Below are 21571 nucleotides of genomic sequence, written 5' to 3'. Positions count from 1 at the left end.
TCTCTCTTCCCCCCCCATTAGCGCAACATGTCTCTCTCCCCCCCATTAGCTCAACATGTCTCTCCCCCCCCCATTAGCTCAACATGTCTCTCTTCCCCCCCATTAGCTCAACATGTCTCTCTTCCCCCCCATTAGCTCAACATGTCTCTCTTCCCCCCATTAGCTCAACATGTCTCTCTTCCTCCCCCCATTAGCTCAACATGTCTCTCTTCCCCCCCATTAGCTCAACATGTCTCTCCCCCCATTAGCTCAACATGTCTCTCTTCCCCCCCACAGCCCCCCCCCATTAGCTCAACATGTCTCTCTCCTCCCCCCCTCCCCCCCATTAGCTCAACATGTCTCTCTCCCCCCCATTAGCTCAACATGTCTCTCTTCCCCCCCATTAGCTCAACATGTCTCTCTTCCCCCCCCATTAGCTCAACATGTCTCTCTCCCCCCATTAGCTCAACATGTCTCTCTTCCCCCCCACAGCCCCCCCATTAGCTCAACATGTCTCTCTCCCCCCCATTAGCTCAACATGTCTCTCTCCTCCCCCCCTCCCCCCCATTAGCTCAACATGTCTCTCTCCCCCCCCATTAGCTCAACATGTCTCTCTTCCCCCCCATTAGCTCAACATGTCTCTCTTCCCCCCCATTAGCTCAACATGTCTCTCTCCCCCCCCATTAGCTCAACATGTCTCTCCCCCCCCATTAGCTCAACATGTCTCTCTTCCCCCCCACAGCCCCCCCATTAGCTCAACATGTCTCTCTCCCCCCCCATTAGCTCAACATGTCTCTCTTCCCCCCATTAGCTCAACATGTCTCTCTTCCCCCCCATTAGCTCAACATGTCTCTCTTCCCCCCCACAGCCCCCCACTAAACATGTCTCTCTCCCCCCCCCCCATTAGCTCAACATGTCTCTCTTCCCCCCCATTAGATCAACATGTCTCTCTTCCCCCCCATTAGCTCAACATGTCTCTCTTCCCCCCCCACAGCCCCCCCCCCCCCCATTAGCTCAACATGTCTCTCCTCCCCCCCCCCCCCCCCCCCCATTAGCTCAACATGTCTCTCTTCTGAAATACTGAAGGTGTTCTGTCATTACTGAGAGATTGCTATTGTTAATTAGCCAATCTCCATGTCTGGTTGTGCCTACAAGCAATCCAACAGCAGAACTAAATATATACTTACATCTTATTTCAAAGGAGTTGGAAAAATCCTGGCTTTGTCTGCTGCCATGGAAGACTTTACTTTAGGACAGGAAGAGTATCATTAAAATTAAAGGAATGAAGGAAGCAGATATTTTCTTCCCGCCTTTGGCTACTCTGCTCCACTTCAAAACCTATTACAGGACCAACTGAGTCCACTGCTCATCTCTCTCTCCTCTCTCTCTCTCTCTCTCTCTCTCTCTCTCTCTCTCTCTCTCTCTCTCTCTCTCTCTCTCTCTCTCTCTCTCTCTCTCTCTCTCTCTCTCTCTCTCTCTCTCTCTCTCTCTCTCTCTCTGCTATTTGATGTTGTTTTTAGGGTCTGACCTGATTAGGCTAACTCCATCAAAAAGTATGGATGAAAACATAAAGAGTGAGAAGTGTTAATAAAAAGAGGTGAGAACAGGTACAGGAAACCCCCAGATCTGTGTAGAGCTTCTGTAAGCACTACGGAGATGTTTGGTTACATGTTGGTCAGGACACAACTGCAGATGTGTTGTTAGACACCTACAGTATTTAACCAACTGGAATCTCTGTGTCCTTAAAACACGTCGTAGGAGACCTTGACATGTTTTAGGCTAATTATACCCAGTTACACTGGGGCCCTCTGGGAGCCCTGTGGGAACCCCAGGTGTCCCTCAACAGCTGTACCTGGTAATTACCTTCACTGCTTTTATCCTCTTTTCATCTTCTCTCCGTCCTTTTATTTCTCTCTCTCTCTCTTCTGTCCCTCCCTCTGGTACTCTATGTTAATCCCTATCAACAGAGAATAGTTCAATCAAACAGGAACAAGGGAGGGTCCTGTCAGGTGACGCCACTAAAGAAGGAGGGGTAGGGACTGAAAGGAGAGGTAGGAACCATTAAGCCATATTCCCATGTTCCCTCATGGTTAATGGAACAAGGTGTTCCTACTAATGACAAACGAAGTGACTCTGTAGAATCGCTAGAGATCACTGGACTCCTTTGTCCTCATTCTCTCAGCCCCAGTAAGCAGAATATATGTAAAAACGCAGAGCTGCTTTTTTTGTTGTTGAGGAGATGCGTCCCCGTGTGCTCGGCCTTTGTGGCTTGGGGGCATATTGGAGTTGGGACAACCGTTGCTCGTTCCCCCGTCACCTCAAACAAGGTGATATGATAATGCCATGCACTGGTGCTGCCTTGTTAAAAGTCAGGTTTTGATGTGACTAGATCCGTTTTCAACTAGCTTGTTATGTTTCCTGCATCTCTACAGCATGCTGCTGGATTAGCATACTGCTGGCTAAAAACAACTGTCGTCCTTCTAGAAAGACACAGAATACTGATAGAGGATATTGATATGCTGATATGTACTCAATGAGGCCACAGCTATGAATAATTCTAGGTGTGAAAACATAACATTATTGTAGACATGAAAATGAAAAGAGAATCAATGGTAAAAAGCAATACTGCCAAAACAATTAAAATGTTTACAAGTAATGTTAAGCTCTGTTTTATTACGTACAGGTACCATTTTCAGTCCTGTAAACAGTGTTGACATGATACTCTGAAAATATAGTCAACGAATACAAATAATTACTAAATATTTATATTACATGTTTATATTATCCTACAATAATCTCTCTCTCTCTCTCTCTCTCTCTCTCTCTCTCTCTATCTCTCTCTCTCTCTTTCTCAATTCAATTCAATTCAAGGGGCTTTATTGGCAAGGGAAATATATGTTTACATTGCCAAAGCAAGTGAGTTAGATAATATACAAAAGTGAAATAAACTATAAAAATGAACAGTAAACATTCTCTCTGTCTCTCGCTCTCACTCTCTTTCTCTCCCCCTCTCTCTCTCTCACTATCACTATCACTCTCTCTCTCTCTCTCTCCCTCTCTCTCTCTCTCTCTCTCTCTCTCTCTCTCTCTCTCTCTCTCTCTCCCACTAACACTCTCTCTCTCTTTCTCCCTCTCTCTCTCTCTCTCGCCTCCCTCCCTCTCTCTCAATTTCTCTCTCTCTCTCTCAATTTCTCTCTCTTCCCTCTCTCTCTCTCTCTCTCTCCCTCCCCTCTCTCTCTCGTCCCCCTCTCTCTCTCTTCTCTGTAATGTATCTATATCATGTATCAAAGTGGGGCTGTCCCATCCCATCCTAAAGTGACCACAGAGATGTCCTGAGGCACTCTGCACCACTGGGACATATTACCCCAGTGTGAAGCCCTGGGGCGTTAAGTTATACCCCCACCACTACCCTCCCTGGACAACATGGAGCCAATCAGGCCTTCGCACTGCTGACTGCTTTATTAACCTCTTGGGGCTAGGTGGGACGCTAGCGTGCCACCTGTGGTGCACTCCATCAACAGCAGGTGCATTTCAAGAGCGGCAAATTTGAATCCAAATAAATGTCAAAATTCAAATTTTTCAAAAATACAACTATGTTACACCATTTGAAAGATAAACATCTCCTTAATCTAACCACGTTTTACGATTTCAAAAAGGTTTTACGGCGAAAGCATAAATTTAGAGTATGTTAGGACAGTACATTTACAAGAGTTGTGTGTAATGTTTTGTCAAGTCAAAGACAGGGTCACCAAAACCATAAAACCAGCTAAAATGATACACTAACCTTTTACAATCTCCATCAGATGACACTCCTAGGACATTATGTTAGACAATGCATGCATTTTTAGTTCTATCAAGTTCATATTTATATACAAAAACAGCGTTTTACTATGGCATTGATGTTGAGGAAATCGTTTCCCTCCAATAACCGGCAGTCAAGTCAGCGTCACAAATTAAATAATTAAAATTAGAAAACATTGGTAAAATATTATATTGTCATTTAAAGAATTATAGATTTACATCTTTTGAACGCAATCAACTTGCCAGATTTAAAAATAACCTTACTGGGAAATCACACTTTGCAATAATCTGAGCACTGTGCCCAGAAAAATACGCGTTGCGATACAGACTAGACGTCATGTTGGGGAGATCTAAAATCGAAAATACTATGTAAATAATCCATTACCTTTGATTCTCTTCATCAGATGTCACTTCCAGGTATCACAGGTCCATAACGAATGTAGTTTTGTTCAAAAAAGCTCATCATTTATGTCCAAAAATCTCCGTCTCGTTAGCACATGATGTAAGCCAGCCGGACTTCTCGTCATGAACGAGGGGAAAAAATATATTTCCGTTCGTTCAAACATGTCAAACGTTGTATAGCATAAATCATTAGGGCCTTTTTTAACCAGAACATGAATAATATTCAAGGTGGACGAATGCATAGCCTTTTATAACGTATTGGAACGAGGGTACCCAACATGAAGTAGCGCGCCAGGTGTCTAATGGGACATCACCGTTCCATGGCTCTTGTTCGGTCAGATCTCCCTCCAGAAGACTCAAAACACTTTGTAAAGGCTGGTGACATCTAGTGGAAGCAATAGGAAGTGCCAAAATATTCCTAAACCCCTGTGTTTTTCAATGGGAGAGGTTTAAAGTCAATACAACACATCAGGTATCCACTTCCTGTCAGAAAATGTCTCAGGGTTTTGCCTGCCAAATGAGTTCTGTTATACTCACAGACACCATTCAAACAGTTTTGGAAACTTTAGAGTGTTTTCTATCCATATATAATAAGTATATGCATATTCTAGTTACTGGGTAGGATTAGTAACCAGATTAAATCGGGTACATTTTTTTTATCCAGACGTGCAAATGCTGCCCCCTAGACCCAACAGGTTAAGACCAATCCTGGTCGTGTCTGACTGGCTGATACACATAGCCTCTACTAACCTCTATCACTGACAGCCTCTACTAGTCCACTGTCTGATACCCATAGCCTCTACTGTCCTCTATCACTGACAGACTCTACTAACCTCTATCACTGACAGCCTCTACTAGTCCACTGTCTGATACCCATAGCCTCTACTATCCTCTATCACTGACAGCCTCTACTAGTCCACTGTCTGATGCCCATAGCCTCTACTGTCCTCTATCACTGAAAGCCTCTACTAGTCCACTGCCTGATACACATAGTCTCTACTAACCTCTATCACTGACAGCCTCTACTAGTCCACTGTCTGATACCCATAGCCTCTACTATCCTCTATCACTGACAGCCTCTACTAGTCCACTGTCTGATGCCCATAGCCTCTACTGTCCTCTATCACTGAAAGCCTCTACTAGTCCACTGCCTGATACACATAGTCTCTACTAACCTCTATCACTGACAGCCTCTACTAGTCCACTGTCTGATACCCATAGCCTCTACTATCCTCTATCACTGACAGCCTCTACTAGTCCACTGTCTGATACCCATAGCCTCTACTGTCCTCTATCACTGACAGCCTCTACTAGTCCACTGTCTGATGCCCATAGCCTCTACTATCCTCTATCACTGACAGCCTCTACTAGTCCACTGCCTGATACCCATAGCCTCTACTAACCTCTATCACTGACAGCCTCTACTAGTCCACTGTCTGATGCCCATAGCCTCTACTGTCCTCTATCACTGACAGCCTCTATTGTCCTCTATCACTGACAGCCTCTAGTAGTCCACTGTCTGATACCCATAGCCTCTACTATCCTCTATCACTGACAGCATCTAATACCTGTAGCCTACCACTGTAGTCCCCCTATAGTCTACAGCCCTATACTGGTCCCCTGTCTCCCATCCATCTATAGCCTACCACTGTAGTCCCCCCATAGTCTACTGGTCCCCTGTCTGCCGACAACAATATTGTACTGGTCCTCTGTCTCCCATTAACCTATCATTTCCTAACGTTGCTATGGGCACAGCCAAACAATGGAAGTGATGTATTCGACTTCCTCTTTACTTCCCTACTGAAGCCCGCCGGTGGCAAACAGAGTAAAACATGTAAATATCTAAATGTACAGAGAGTAAAAGTCAAGTAAACAAGTATAGGTTTAGTGTCATTTAGTGTCATGTAGATGTATTTCATTCAAGTTCCCTAATATTAACTAGACTTACTAGTAGGCTGCCATACGTGAAGGGCACTTTTTGGCATTTGCTGTATGATTGATGAGAATCTCCATATTGCAAATGTACGGTCCCTTACTAGACGTCCGCGAATGTTTCTACTAAACTCGCCGACAGCGGCGGGCCGTGCACCGGGGCCAGATCTTCCGGGAAGTCATCGAACGAATTCTCTCGGACATTCGGTTTCTGTTTTATAGAATTTTCTAATTTTGTTCATTTTTCTGCTGTCCCGGTAAATTCCAGCAGATGGCGAATGGAATCTTATTGCAAATGTACAAACATCACCAATCACGACATGGCCATTTCTCCTAAACGGAAAAGACTTCGAAGACGAAACTTGGTGAGCATAGGTTTGCACTAATGGGCTGTTAGCCAAGAAACAAGATGGTGTCGAGGCCTCAATGCTTTTTGAGTTAAGGCCATTTTTCAGGGATTAAAGGTCAAAAACAGAAATAGAGCACTAATTTGACCGCCTCATGTCAAAGTACATGAACCTACGGTGTCAGGAAAAAGAGAACCAGACATTTATCTATCGTAATTTACGAGAAATCGTACATTGTACAATTGGTGATGGTCAAAGAAATGTGTTTTTTTCCCCAAAAACGAATCTGTTAAGGTGGGCCTTGGAGCTCTACGTGATTTCTATCATTTTCTGTCATTTTCTGAAATAACACTCAACCATTCAACCCTCTGTAAATAAGTCAGTTCTTAACGTAAAGACTTAAAACTCAATATTCTGTAAGAGCCTACCCCAAGGAGGATATGTGTTCTCTTTCAGCTTCCTGTGTCAATCGAAAGTTACTTAAAATGGGGTCATAGGGGCTGTTTCGAAAAGTTAAAAAAGGTCAGATACTTTCAAAACTTCATATGTGTGATTAAGCAACCCTCATGAACTGTAAATCAGTCATTTCTCCCAACAGATGTCAAAGAAAAGCTCACACACACACACACACACACACACACACACACACACACACACACACACACACACACACACACACACACACACACACACACACACACACACACACACACACACACACACACACACACACACACAGCAAGGATGGAGTGACACAGTGCAGGGCTTAATCTTATGGCTGGGTGGCAGTATTAAGTAGCTTGGATGAATAAGGTGCCCAGAGTATAACAGAACTCATATGGCAGGCAAAACCTGAGAAAAAATCCAATCAGGAAGTGGGAAATCTGAGGTTTGTAGTTTTTCAAGTCTTGGCCTATCCAATATACAGTGTCTGTTGGGTCATATTGCACTTCCTAAGGCTTCCACTAGATGTCAACAGTCTTTAGAACCTTGTTTGAGGCTTCTACTCTGAAGTGGGGGAGAATAAGAGCTGATTGAGTGAGGGGTCTGCCAGCAGCGCACCCGCGAGAGGTAGCTGAGTTCCATTGCATTTCTAAAGACAAGGGAATTCTCCGGTTGAAACCTTACTGAAGATTTATGATAAAAACATCCTAAAGATTGATTCTATACATCGTTTGACATGTTTCTACGAACTGTAATAGAATTTTTTTAGTTTTCGTCTGGCCTGCGCATCGTGAATTTGGATTTGTGAACTGAAGGCGCGAACAAAAAGGAGGTATTTGGACATAAAGGATGGACTTTATCGAACAAAACAAACATTTATTGTGGAACTGGGATTCCTTGGAGTGCATTCTGATGAAGATCATCAAAGGTAAGTGAATATTTATAATGCTATTTCTGACTTCTGTTGAAGTCAACAAGGCGGATATATGAATGGCTTGTTTTTGTGTCTGAGTGCCGTACTCAGATTATTGCATGGTGTGCTTTTTCGGTAAAGCTTTTTTGAAATCTGACACAGCGGTTGCATTAAGGAGACGTTTATCTAAAGTTCCATGCATAACACTTGTATTTTCATCAACATTTATGATGAGTATTTCTGAAAATTGATGTGGCTCTCTGAAAAATCCCCGGATGTTTTGGAGGCAAAATATTACTGAACATAACGCGCCAATGTAAACTGAGATTTTTGGATATAAATATGAAATTTTCCCGAACAAAACATACATGTATTGTGTAACATGAAGTCCTATGAGTGTCATCTGATGAAGATCATCAAAGGTTAGTGATTCATGTGGCTCAGTTGGTAGAGCATGGTGTTTGCAACGCCAGGATTGTGGGTTTGATTCCCACAGGGGACCAGTACAGGAAAAAAAAATGTATGAAATGTATGCACTCACTACTGTAAGTCGCTCTGGATAAGATCGTCTGCTAAATGACTAAAATGTAAAAATAAAATCTCTATTTTTGCTTTTTGTGACTCCTCTCCTTGGCTGTTTCCGATGTATAAATGATGTATAATGGCTGTGTTTTTCGGTGACTAGTTGCTGACCTAACATAATTGTTTGGTGTGCTTTCGCTGTAAAGCCTTTTTGAAATCGGACACTGTGGTGGGATTAACAACAAGTTTATCTTTAAAATGGTGTAAAATACTTGTACAGTGCCTTGCGAAAGTATTCGGCCCCCTTGAACTTTTCAACCTTTTGCCACATTTCAGGCTTCAAACATAAAGATATAAAACTGTAATTGTTTGTGAAGAATCAACAACAAGTGGGACACAATTATGAAGTGGAACGAAATGTATTGGATATTTCAAACTTTTTTAACAAATAAAAAACTGAAAAATTGGCCGTGCAAAATTATTCAGCCCCTTTACTTTCAGTGCAGCAAACTCTCTCCAGAAGTTCAGTGAGGATCTCTGAATGATCCAATGTTGACCTAAATGACTAATGATGATAAATAGAATCCACCTGTGTGTAATCAAGTCTCCGTATAAATGCACCTGCTCTGTGATAGTCTCAGAGATCCGTTTAAAGCGCAGAGAGCATCATGAAGAACAAGGAACACACCAGGCAGGTCCGAGATACAGTTGTGGAGAAGTTTAAAGCCGGATTTGGATACAAAAACATTTCCCAAGCTTTAAACATCCCAAGGAGCACTGTGCAAGCGATAATATTGAAATGGAAGGAGTATCAGACCACTGCAAATCTACGAAGACCCGGCCGTCCCTCTAAACTTTCAGCTCATACAAGGAGAAGACTGATCAGAGATGCAGCCAAGAGGCCCATGATCACTCTGGATGAACTGCAGAGATCTACAGCTGAGGTGGGAGACTCTGTCCATAGGACAACAATCAGTCGTATACTGCACAAATCTGGCCTTTATGGAAGAGTGGCAAGAAGAAAGCCATTTCTTAAAGATATCCATAAAAAGTGTCGTTTAAAGTTTGCCACTAGCCACCTGGGAGACACACCAAACATGTGGAAGAAGGTGCTCTGGTCAGATGAAACCAAAATCGAACTTTTTGGCAACAATGCAAAACGTTATGTTTGGCGTAAAAGCAACACAGCTCATCACCCTGAACACACCATCCCCACTGTCAAACATGGTGGTGGCAGCATCATGGTTTGGGCCTGCTTTTCTTCAGCAGGGGCAGGGAAGATGGTTAAAATTGATGGGAAGATGGATGCAGCCAAATACAGGACCATTCTGGAAGAAAACCTGATGGAGTCTGCAAAAGACCTGAGACTGGGACGGAGATTTGTCTTCCAACAAGACAATGATCCAAAACATAAAGCAAATTCTACAATGGAATGGTTCACAAATAAACATATCCAGGTGTTAGAATGGCCAAGTCAAAGTCCAGACCTGAATCCAATCAAGAATCTGTGGAAAGAACTGAAAACTGCTGTTCACAAACGCTCTCCATCCAACCTCACTGAGCTCGAGCTGTTTTGCAAGGAGGAATGGGCAACAATTTCAGTCTCTCGATGTGCAAAACTGATAGAGACATACCCCACGCGACTTACAGCTGTAATCGCAGCAAAAGGTGGCGCTACAAAGTATTAACTTAAGGGGGCTGAATAATTTTGCACGCCCAATTTTTCAGTTTTTTATTTGTTAAAAAAGTTTGAAATATCCAATAAATTTCGTTCCACTTCATGATTGTGTCCCACTTGTTGTTGATTCTTCACAAAAAATTACAGTTTTATATCTTTATGTTTGAAGCCTGAAATGTGGCAAAAGGTCGAAAGGTTCAAGGGGGCCGAATACTTTCGCAAGACACTGTATGTTTGAGGAATTTTAATTATGAGATTTCTGTTGTTTGAATTTGGCGCCCTGCACTTTCACTGGCTGTTGTCATATCGATCCCTTTAACTGGATTCCAGCCATAAGAAGTTAAAGACACACAGAGCCTGCAATGGCATTACCATAATCTCTAGGTTGTGCCGAGTTCAACGAGATGCCCCGCTTGACCGTAGCTCGCTCGGTCTGAGCGCAGAAACCGTGAAAAAAAGAATGAAGCCTGGCCCTAAATTTCAGGTGCTTTTGGGTGACAGCGGGAGAACCGTTGGGTTAGAAGCACAATTCAACCTCAGGAACGTTCCTGAGGTCCCCCTGATCTGTGCAAGCCTAACCTTGACCATGTGGCATTAACCCTTAACAGTGAAAATAAGGTGTTTACATCAAACAGTGCCTTTAATTGGGGTCACAGTTTTGAAAGGTTAAAAAAGTCAGATCTTTCCAAAACTTCATATGTGTGATTAGGCAACCCTCATGAACTGTAAATCAGTCATTTCCCCCATCAGATTTCCAAGAAAAACTCTCTCACACACGCAGCAAGGATGGAGTGACACAGTGTGGGGCTTAGAGACACAGAGCCTGCAATACTTACCTTTGTTCGAACTGTCAAATAACCGTCAGACCTAGAGCTCTGAAACTTTAGAAACCTGTTCTAGAGCTGAAGTTGATAGTGCACGGTGAGTTATGTGGCTCTAGAAGGTTCTCAGACTGAGAAACAGCCTTGTACATTTGCAATAACTTCAATTCATTTTGACCATCACGAAAATGACGACGTTTAGAAAAGTCAGAGAGTCGCAAGACTAGGTGCATTGAAACCGCCTCAACCCATTGAGACGGACCCTAACGTTTCTGTCTGATAGCTCAATCAAGGACCCTGTAGCAACGCCCTAAAAATGTGGATTTTCAGCACCAATTAAGGTCGCTGCTCGGGCTCCAAATGACCTATCTAGCCGAAACGTGGGATTCGGGGTTGCCTCAGCTAGGCCTACACATATTGTCAGAACTGGACTCACAGCTAGAACGTAACTACGTGTTTTATGTTTTTATTATGGTTTAAACAGATGGCGCTGAAATATGTGATAGTTGGCTTTTAAACGAGTTGGAAAAAGTGGGTGTGGTGTCAGTTTGTATCAGTTTGGTGTCAGAATGATATCTAATTGACTGATGGATGGTGACTTGCTGGCTGACTTTTGTCCATTTACAATATGTTTAAACAGTGATAGACCATCACCAAATTGACATTCTGAAATCAACACCAACGAGCGATGGAGAGGAACCAGAACCACTGCCCGGCCATCCCGAGTTTATCGGGCCAGTCAATTTCGCATTCCTGCAGTATGTCAAATTCGTGATGTAAATGCCCATTGAAACATATTGCAAATGGACAGCTGTGTGCCTGGTGATTGGAACGGGTTACCAGAAGCACATTTTTTAAATTGTTTTTAATGCCTTTGGGGGGTGCAAGGGGTCCACGGTTGGTTAGGGAGCACCCCCCACCCGTGCCCATCCAATAGGGGGCGCCCCTGGTCATTTTGGACATTTTAAAAAAAATCGTTAACTTCTCTAGGCTTGGGGGCGCTATTTTCACATCCGGATGAAAAGTGTGCCCAAAGTAAACTGCCTGCTACTCAGGCCCAGAAGCTAGGATATGCATATAATTGGTAGATTTTGGTAGAAAACACTCTAACGTTTCTAAAGCTGTTTGAATAATGTCTGGGAGTATAACAGAACTGATTTGGCAAGCGTAACCCCGAGCACAATCCATCCAGGAAATATTTAGTTTTTGAGGGTAATCTGTTTTATATTAGTATTCTATGGTAAGCCCGTTTTAATAGAAATATGCTTGCAGTTCCTATAGCTTCCACTAGATGTCAACAGTCTTTAGAAATTGGTTGATGTTTTTCTTTAGAGAAATGAAGAAGTACGGCTGTCCAGAACAAGGGTCCAGCCAAATGCTCTCTAATGTTTTGATGCGCACGACCTGGAACGCGCTTTCTTTGTTTTCCTCCGGTATTGAACGCAGTTTATCCCGTCTTAATCTTACATCTAGACGTTCCGCTAGCGGAACACCTGCTCCAATATCCAATGATGGGCGTGGCGCGAAATACAAACTCCTCTAAAATCCGAAAACTTCAATTTTTCAAACATATGACTATTTTACACCATTTTAAAGACAAGACTCTCCTTTATCTAACCACACTGTCCGATTTCAAAAAGGCTTTACAGCGAAAGAAAAACATTAGATTATGTCAGCAGAGTACCCAGCCAGAAATAATCAGACACCCATTTTCAAGCTAGCATATAATGTCACAAAAAACAAAACCACAGCTAAATGCAGCACTAACCTTTGATGATCTTCATCAGATGACACTCCTAGGACATTATGTTATACAATACATGCATGTTTTGTTCAATCAAGTTCATATTTATATCAAAAACCAGCTTTTTTACATTAGCATGTGACGTTCAGAACTAGCATACCCCCGCAAACTTCCAGTGAATTTACTAAATGACTCACTATAAACGTTCACAAAAAACATAACAATTATTTTAAGAATTATAGATACAGAACTCCTCTATGCACTCGCCATGTCCGATTTTAAAATAGCTTTTCGGTGAAAGCACATTTTGCAATATTCTGACTAGATAGCCCAGCCATCACGGGCTAGCTATTTAGACACCCAGCAAGTTTAGCACTCACCAAAGTCAGATTTACTATAAGAAAAATGTTATCACCTTTGCTGTTTTCGTCAGAATGCACTCCCAGGACTTCTACTTCAATAACAAATGTTGGTTTGGTTCAAAATAATCCATAGTTATATCCAAATAGCGGCGTTTTGTTCGTGCGTTCAAGACACTATCCGAATGGTAAAGAAGGGTTACGCGCACGACGTATTTCGTGACAAAAAATGTCTAAATATTCCATTACCGTACTTCGAAGCATGTCAACCACTGTTTAACCTGTTAGGGCTAGGGGGCAGCATTGACACGGCTGGATAAAAAACATACCCGATTTAATCTGGTTACCACTCCTACTCAGTAACTAGAATATGCATATACTTATTACATATGGATAGAAAACACCCTAAATTTTCTAAAACTGTTTGAATGGTGTCTGTGAGTATAACAGAACTCAAATGGCAGGTCAAAACCTGAGAGATTCCTTTACAGGAAGTGGCCTGTCTGACCATTTGTTGAACTTCTTTTCCATCTCTATCATTTACTAAGGATCTCTGCTCTAACGTGACACTTCCCACGTCTTCCATAGGCTCTCAGAGCCCGGGAAAAAACAGAATGTCGTCATTCCAGCCCCAGGCTGAAACACATTATCGCCTTTCTCAAGTGGCCCATCAAGAGACACTAGCTTATGCGCGTGACCCCGACCGCCCCCGCCTTTGGGATTTTTTCCTCTGTTTGCCGAAAAGGAGATTCCCTGTCGGAATATTATCGCTTTTCTACGAGAAAAATGTCGTAAAAATTGATTTTAAACAGCGGTTGACATGCTTCGACGTACGGTAATGGAATACTTAGAATTTTATTGTCAGGAATTGCGCCAAGCGCGTGACACTTCTTTACTATTTCGGATAGTGTCTGGAACGCACGAACAAAACGCCGCTATTCGGATATAACGATGGATTATTTTGGACCAAACCAACATTTGTTATTGAAGTAGCTGTCCTGGGTGTGTATTCTGACGAAGACAACAAAAGGTAATGACATTTTTATAATAGTAAATATGATTATGGTGAGTGCTAAACTTGCCGGGTGTCTAAATAGCGAGCCCGTGATGCCTGGGCTATGTACTTAGAATATTGCAAAATGTGCTTTCACCAAAAAGCTATTTTAAAATCGAACATATCGAGTGCATAGAGGAGGTCTGTATCTATAATTCTTAAAATAATTGTTATGCTTTTTGTGAACGTTTATCATGAGTAATTTAGTAAAATGTTAGCGAATTCCCCGGAAGTTTGCGGGGGGTATGCTAGTTCTGAACGTCACATGCTAATGTAAAAAGCTGGTTTTTGATATAAATATGAACTTGATTGAACAAAACATGCATGTATTGTATAACATAATGTCCTAGGGTTGTCATCTGATGAAGATCATCAAAGGTGAGTGCTGCATTTAGCTGTCTTCTGGGTTTTGGTGACATTATATGCTGGCTTGAAAAATGGGTGTCTGATTATTTCTGGCTTGGTACTCTGCTGACATAATCTAATGTTTTGCTTTCGTTGTAAAGCCTTTTTGAAATCGGACAGTGTGGTTAGATTAACGAGAGTCTTATCTTTAAATGGCTGTAAAATAGTCATATGTTTGAGAAATTGAAGTAATAGGATTTTTAAGGTTTTGAAAATCGCGCCACAGGATAGCCGTGGCTGTTACGTAGGTGGGACGAATTCGTCCCGCCTAGCCTAGAGAGGTTAAAATCAATTTTTATGCTATTTTACTCGTAAAAAAGCGATAATATTCCGACCGGGAGTCGTTGTATCGTTCGAAGACGAAAGAATAAAAACATGGGGTTGTCTCATGCACGAGCCTCAGTCCCATTGTCCGCTGATAGACCACTTAGCAAATGCGCTAATGCTTTTCAGCCAGGGCCTGGAATTACGTCATTCAGCTTTTTCCCGGGTTCTGAGAGCCTATGGGAGCCGTAGGAAGTGTCACGTCTTGCCAGAGATCCCCTGTTTTGGTTAGAGATGATCACGAAGGACAAGATATGGTCAGAGAGGGCGCTTCCTGTTTGGAATCTTCTCAGGTTTTGGCCTGCCAAATGAGTTCTGTTATACTCACAGACACCATTCAAACGGTTTTAGAAACTTTGGAATGTTTTCTATCCAAAGCTAATAATTATATGCATATTCTAGTTTCTGGGCAGGAGTAATAATCAGATTAATTCGGGTACGTTTTTTATCCGGCCGTGAAAATACTGCCCCCTAGCCATAAGAGGTTAAATTTGATCGATTATTTACATTAAAAAATACCTAAAGTTTTATTAGAAAAGTTGTTTGAAATGTTTGGATCAAGATTACAGGTAATTTATAAGATATTTTGTAGTCATGTTGCATGAGTTGGAACCGGGTTTTTTTTTATGAAATGCTCCAAATAAATGGACATTTTGGATATATAATGACAGAATTAATCGAACAAAAGGACCATTTGTGATGGTTATGGGACATATTGGAGTGCCAACAGAAGAAGTTCTTCAAAGGTAAGGCATGAATTAAATCGTTATTTCTGACTTTTGTGTCGTGCCTGGCGGGATGAAATATGATTGTCTGTGTTTGTTTGATGGGGTGCTGTCCTCAGATAATAGCATGGTTTGCTTTCAACATAAAGCCTTTTTGAAATCTGATTAGATTAACAAGAAGTTCAGCTTTAATTTGGTGTATTGCACTTGTGAATGTATGAAAGTTAAATATTTTTAATAATGTTTTTTGAATTTGGCGCTCTGCCATTTCACCAGATGTTTGTCAAATCGATCCCGTTAACGGGATTTGAGCCATATGAATTTAAAAAATGTCTCATGTCACCATCGAGCGATGGAGAGGAACCACTATCACTGCCCGGCCATCCCGAGTTAATCGGGCCCATCAATTTTGTATTTCTGCAGTATTTTTGAACATGTCAAATTCGTGATGGTAAATGCCCATTGAAACATATTGCAAATGGACAGCTGTGCGCCTGGTGATTGGAATGGGTTACCAGGAGCATATTTTTAAAATTGTTTTTAATGCCTTTAGGGGGGTGCAAGGGGTCCACGGTTGGGTAGTGAGCACCCCCTACCCGTGCCCATCCAATAGGGGTGGTCATTTTGGATGTTTTTCAAAAAATAGTTAAAAAACAACAGAGTCCAACTTCTCCCTCATCATAAATGACAAATAGACCATGTAGGTTGATTCATGGCTTAACACAGTGCTATATATCATTTGGGCAGTATAAATGTCATTTGGACATGGTTCACTGACTTTTGGGTTTGGAAACTGACTTCCTATGATCGTACATGGCAAATGGACATAACATCCTGATTTGGCACTTTCAATGCTTTCATATTGCATTTGGACATTTCTTATGGCATTTAGCCATGGTTCACTGACTTTTAACTTCCTATGATATCATATTGCAAATAGATATACCACCCTGATTTGGCACTTTAACCTGTTAGGGCTAAGGGGCAGTATTGACACGGCTGGATAAAAAACATACCCGATTTAATCTGGTTACCACTCCTACCCAGTAACTAGAATATGCATATACTTATTACATATGGATAGAAAACACCCTAAAGTTTCTAAAACTGTTTGAATGGTGTCTGTGAGTATAACAGAACTCAAATGGCAGGTCAAAACCTGAGAGATTCCTTTACAGGAAGTGGCCTGTCTGACCATTTCTTGAACTTCTTTTCCATCTCTATCTTTTACTAAGGATCTCTGCTCTAACGTGACACTTCCTATGTCGTCCATAGGCGCTCAGAGCCCGGGAAAAAACAGAATGTCGTCATCCCAGCCCCAGGCTGAAACACATTATCGCCTTTCTCAAGTGGCCGATCAAGGGACACTGGGCTTAGGCGCGTGACCCGACCGCCCCCGCCTTTGTGATTTTTTCCTCTGTTTGCCGAAAAGGAGATTCCCTGTCGGAATAATATCGCTTTTCTACGAGAAAAATGGCGTAAAAATTGATTTTAAACAGCGGTTGACATGCTTCGAAGTACGGTAATGGAATATTTTGAATTTTTTTGTCACGAATTGCGCCATGCGCACGACCCTTCTTTACCATTTCGGATAGTGTCTGGAACGCACGAACAAAACGCCGCTATTCGGATATAACGATGGATTATTTTGGACCAAACCAACATTTGTTATTGAAGTAGCAGTCCTGGGAGTGCATTCTGACGAAGACAACAAAAGGTAATCAAACTTTTATAATAGTAAATATGATTATGGTGAGTGCTAAACTTGCCGGGTGTCTAAATAGCTAGCCCGTGATGCCTGGGCTATGTACTTAGAATATTGCAAAATGTGCTTTCACCAAAAAGCTATTTTAAAATCGGACATATCGAGTGCATAGAGGAGGTCTGTATCTATAATTCTTAAAATAATTGTTATGCTTTTTGTGAACGTTTATCGTGAGTAATTTAGTAAAATGTTAGCGAATTCCCCGGAAGTTTGCGGGGGGTATGCTAGTTCTGAACGTCACATGCTAATGTAAAAAGCTGGTTTTTGATATAAATATGAACTTGATTGAACAAAACATGCATGTATTGTATAACATAATGTCCTAGGGTTGTCATCTGATGAAGATCATCAAAGGTGAGTGCTGCATTTAGCTGTCTTCTGGGTTTTGGTGACATTATATGCTGGCTTGAAAAATGGGTGTCTGATTATTTCTGGCTTGGTACTCTGCTGACATAATCTAATGTTTTGCTTTCGTTGTAAAGCCTTTTTGAAATCAGACAGTGTGGTTAGATTAACGAGAGTCTTGTCTTTAACCTGTTAGGGCTAGGGGGCAGTATTTGCACGGCTGGATAAAAAAATGTACCCGATTTAATCTGGTTACTAATCCTACCCAGTAACTAGAATATGCATATACTTATTATATATGGATAGAAAACACCCTAAAGTTTCTAAAACTGTTTGAATGGTGTCTGTGAGTATAACAGAACTCATTTGGCAGGCAAAACCCTAAGACATTTTCTGACAGGAAGTGGATACCTGATGTGTTGTATTACCTTTAAACCTATGCCATTGAAAAACACAGGGGCTGAGGAATATTTTGGCACTTCCTATTGCTTCCACTAGATGTCACCAGCCTTTACAAAGTGTTTTGAGTCTTCTGGAGGGAGATCTGACCGAACAAGAGCCATGGAACGATGATGGCCCATTAGACACCTGGCGCGCGAGTTCATGTTGGGTACCCTCGTTCCAATACGTTATAAAAGAGAATGCATTCGTCCACCTTGAATATTATTCATGTTCTGGTTAAAAAAGGCCCTAATGATTTATGCTATACAACGTTTGACATGTTTGAACGAACATAAATATATTTTTTCCCCTCGTTCATGAAGTGAAGTCCGGCGGGCTTAGATCATGTGCTAACAAGACGGAGATTTTTGGACAGAAATTATGAGCTTTTTTTAACAAAACTACATTCGTTATGGACCTGTGATACCTGGAAGTGACATCTGATGAAGAGAATCAAAGGTAATGGATTATTTACATAGTATTTTCGATTTTAGATCTCCCCAACATGGCGGCTAGTCTGTATCGCAACGCGTATTTTTCTGGGCGCAGTGCTCAGATTATTGCAAAGTGTGATTTCCCAGTAAGGTTATTTTTAAATCTGGCAAGTTGATTGCGTTCAAGAGATGTAAATCTATAATTCTTTAAATGACAATATAATATTTTACCAATGTTTTCTAATTTTAATTATTTAATTTGTGGTGCTGACTTGAATGCCGGTTATTGGAGGGAAACGATTTCCTGAACATCAACACCACAATAAAACGCTGTTTTTGGATATAAATATGAACTTGATAGAACTAAAAATGCATGCATTGTCTAACACAATGTCCTAGGAGTGTCATCTGTTGGAGATTGTAAAAGGTTAGTGCATAATTTTAGCTGATTTTATGGTTTTGGTGACGCCTGTCTTTGAATTGGCACAACATTACACACAACTCTTGTAAATGTACTGTCCTAACATACTCTAAATTTATGCTTTCGCCGTAAAACCTTTTTGAAATCGTAAAACGTGGTTAGATTAAGGAGATGTTTATCTTTCAAATGGTGTAAAATAGTTGTATGTTTGAAAAATTTGAATTTTGACATTTATTTGGATTCAAATTTGCCGCTCTTGAAATGCACCTGCTGTTGATGGAGTGCATCACGGGTGGCACGCTAGCGTCCCACCTAGCCCCAAGAGGTTAACTGACTAGTTAAATAAAGGTTAAATAAAAAACTAGAGATATATTTTTTTGCATTGCATGTGTCTCACTACACCCCGTCTGCCTACGTAACACTTCCACATCTAAGGTGAAAGGTAACAGAGCTAGAGAGATGTTTGTGAGACCATGAGACATCCCCGAAAAATGGTCTTCTCACAAAATCATCTGTAGCGTCCAAACGGTTTGGCCTAAAAAAAAACTAGTATCCCTCTATACGGCAAGATGAGACTCCCACGAACACGATGATGTTCTCTGGTTTGCTCTACGACCCCCACAAGCGTCTTAGGACTCGTCTGAAGTCGGTTACAGCCTGATCTGCCAACTTCTATCTGTAGCGTCTGAACAGTTTGAGCTACACACTAATCTGACCCCTCTCTGGAAAGGTGAGACTCTCACCAATACGTGTCGGTTGTTTTGATCTAGGACGCCCACAGGCCTCACAAGACTCATCTGAAAGTTCCCCGGTACCAGTTGAAACAATTGATTGAATTATATATATATACGGAAACTGTTTAGAGCCAAAAAATAAGGGGTTAAATCAAATAAAAAATACTGATCTTTCTTATATAGTATCTGTCAGATATAGACACTTCAGAACAAACTTAATTTAGATGTTTGTTGGGGGACTATCTGTTGTTACATGTAGTGAATCTGTTATTCAATGTGTTTCTATTGGCTAATAGCAGTAAGGACTATCTGTTATTCAATGTGTTTCTATGGGCTAATAGCAGTAATCTGTTATTCAATGTGTTTCTATGGGCTAATAGCAGTAAGGACTATCTGTTATTCAATGTGTTTCTATGGGCTAATAGCAGTAAGGACTATCTGTTATTCAATGTGTTTCTATGGGCTAATAGCAGTAATCTGTTATTCAATGTGTTTCTATGGGCTAATAGCAGTAATCTGTTATTCAATGTGTTTCTATGGGCTAATAGCAGTAAGGACTATCTGTTATTCAATGTGTTTCTATGGGCTAATAGCAGTAAGGACTATCTGTTATTCAATGTGTTTCTATGGGCTAATAGCAGTAAGGACTATCTGTTATTCAATGTGTTTCTATGGGCTAATAGCAGTAAGGACTATCTGTTATTCAATGTGTTTCTATGGGCTAATAGCAGTAATCTGTTATTCAATGTGTTTCTATGGGCTAATAGCAGTAATCTGTTATTCAATGTGTTTCTATGGGCTAATAGCAGTAAGGACTATCTGTTATTCAATGTGTTTCTATGGGCTAATAGCAGTAAGGACTATCTGTTATTCAATGTGTTTCTATGGGCTAATAGCAGTAAGGACTATCTGTTATTCAATGTGTTTCTATGGGCTAATAGCAGTAAGGACTATCTGTTATTCAATGTGTTTCTATGGGCTAATAGCAGTAAGGACTATCTGTTATTCAATGTGTTTCTATTGGCTAATAGCAGTAAGGACTATCTGTTATTCAATGTGTTTCTATGGGCTAATAGCAGTAAGGACTATCTGTTATTCTAGTTTAATAATGCCATTTAAAGGAAGACAGCTGAACTGAAAAACAGATTGAGAGGGGATGATACTGTACTGTACTGTGATACTGTACTGTACTGTGATACTGTACTGTATTGTACTGTACTGTGATACTGTACTGTACTGTACTGTACTGTACTGTACTGTACTGTACTGTACTGTGATACTAAACTGTACTGTACTGTACTGTGATACTGTACTGTACTGTACTGTACTGTGATACTGTACTGTGATACTGTACTGTACTGTGATACTGTACTGTACTGTACTGTACTGTGATACTGTACTGTACTGTACTGCACTGTGCTGTTCTGTGATACTGTACTGTACTGTGATACTGTACTGTACTGTACTGTGAGCTGCATGGTTACTGCTTACATACTCCCTCTCTCTATATTCTTTATACTGAAGGCTTATAGCCTGGCTGGGCTTCCTCAATTACGTTTTATTAGGTCCTAAGAATATGCAAATTGAACCACTTCAACGGTGTGTGTTTTTTGATGAAAGAATACAAATCACGAGAGCAATTTCACTGATGAATGTAACACTTCAGAAACAGGAAGGATTGATGACATTGTGTGTAGTGATGAAGAGAGAGATAGAGGGAGAGAAAGAGAGAGAGAGATGGAGAGAGAGAAAGAGAAAGAGAGAGAGGGAGAGAAAGAGAAAGAGAGAGGGAGAGAGAGAAACAGAGAGAGACAGAGAGAGGAGAGAGAGAGAGAAAGAGAAAGAGAGAGAGAGGGAGAGAAAGAGAAAGAAAGAGAGAGGGGGATAGATAGGGAGGGAGAGAGAGAGAGAGAGAGAGACGGAGAGAGAGAGACGGAGAGAGAAATGGAGAGACAGCGAGAGAGAGAGACGGGGAGAGAGA

Source organism: Salmo salar, chromosome 11 (genome assembly GCF_965601325.2).
Source record: "Salmo salar chromosome 11, fSalSal1, whole genome shotgun sequence".
Classification (NCBI taxonomy): domain Eukaryota; kingdom Metazoa; phylum Chordata; class Actinopteri; order Salmoniformes; family Salmonidae; genus Salmo; species Salmo salar.
This window is presented reverse-complemented; position numbering follows the sequence as displayed.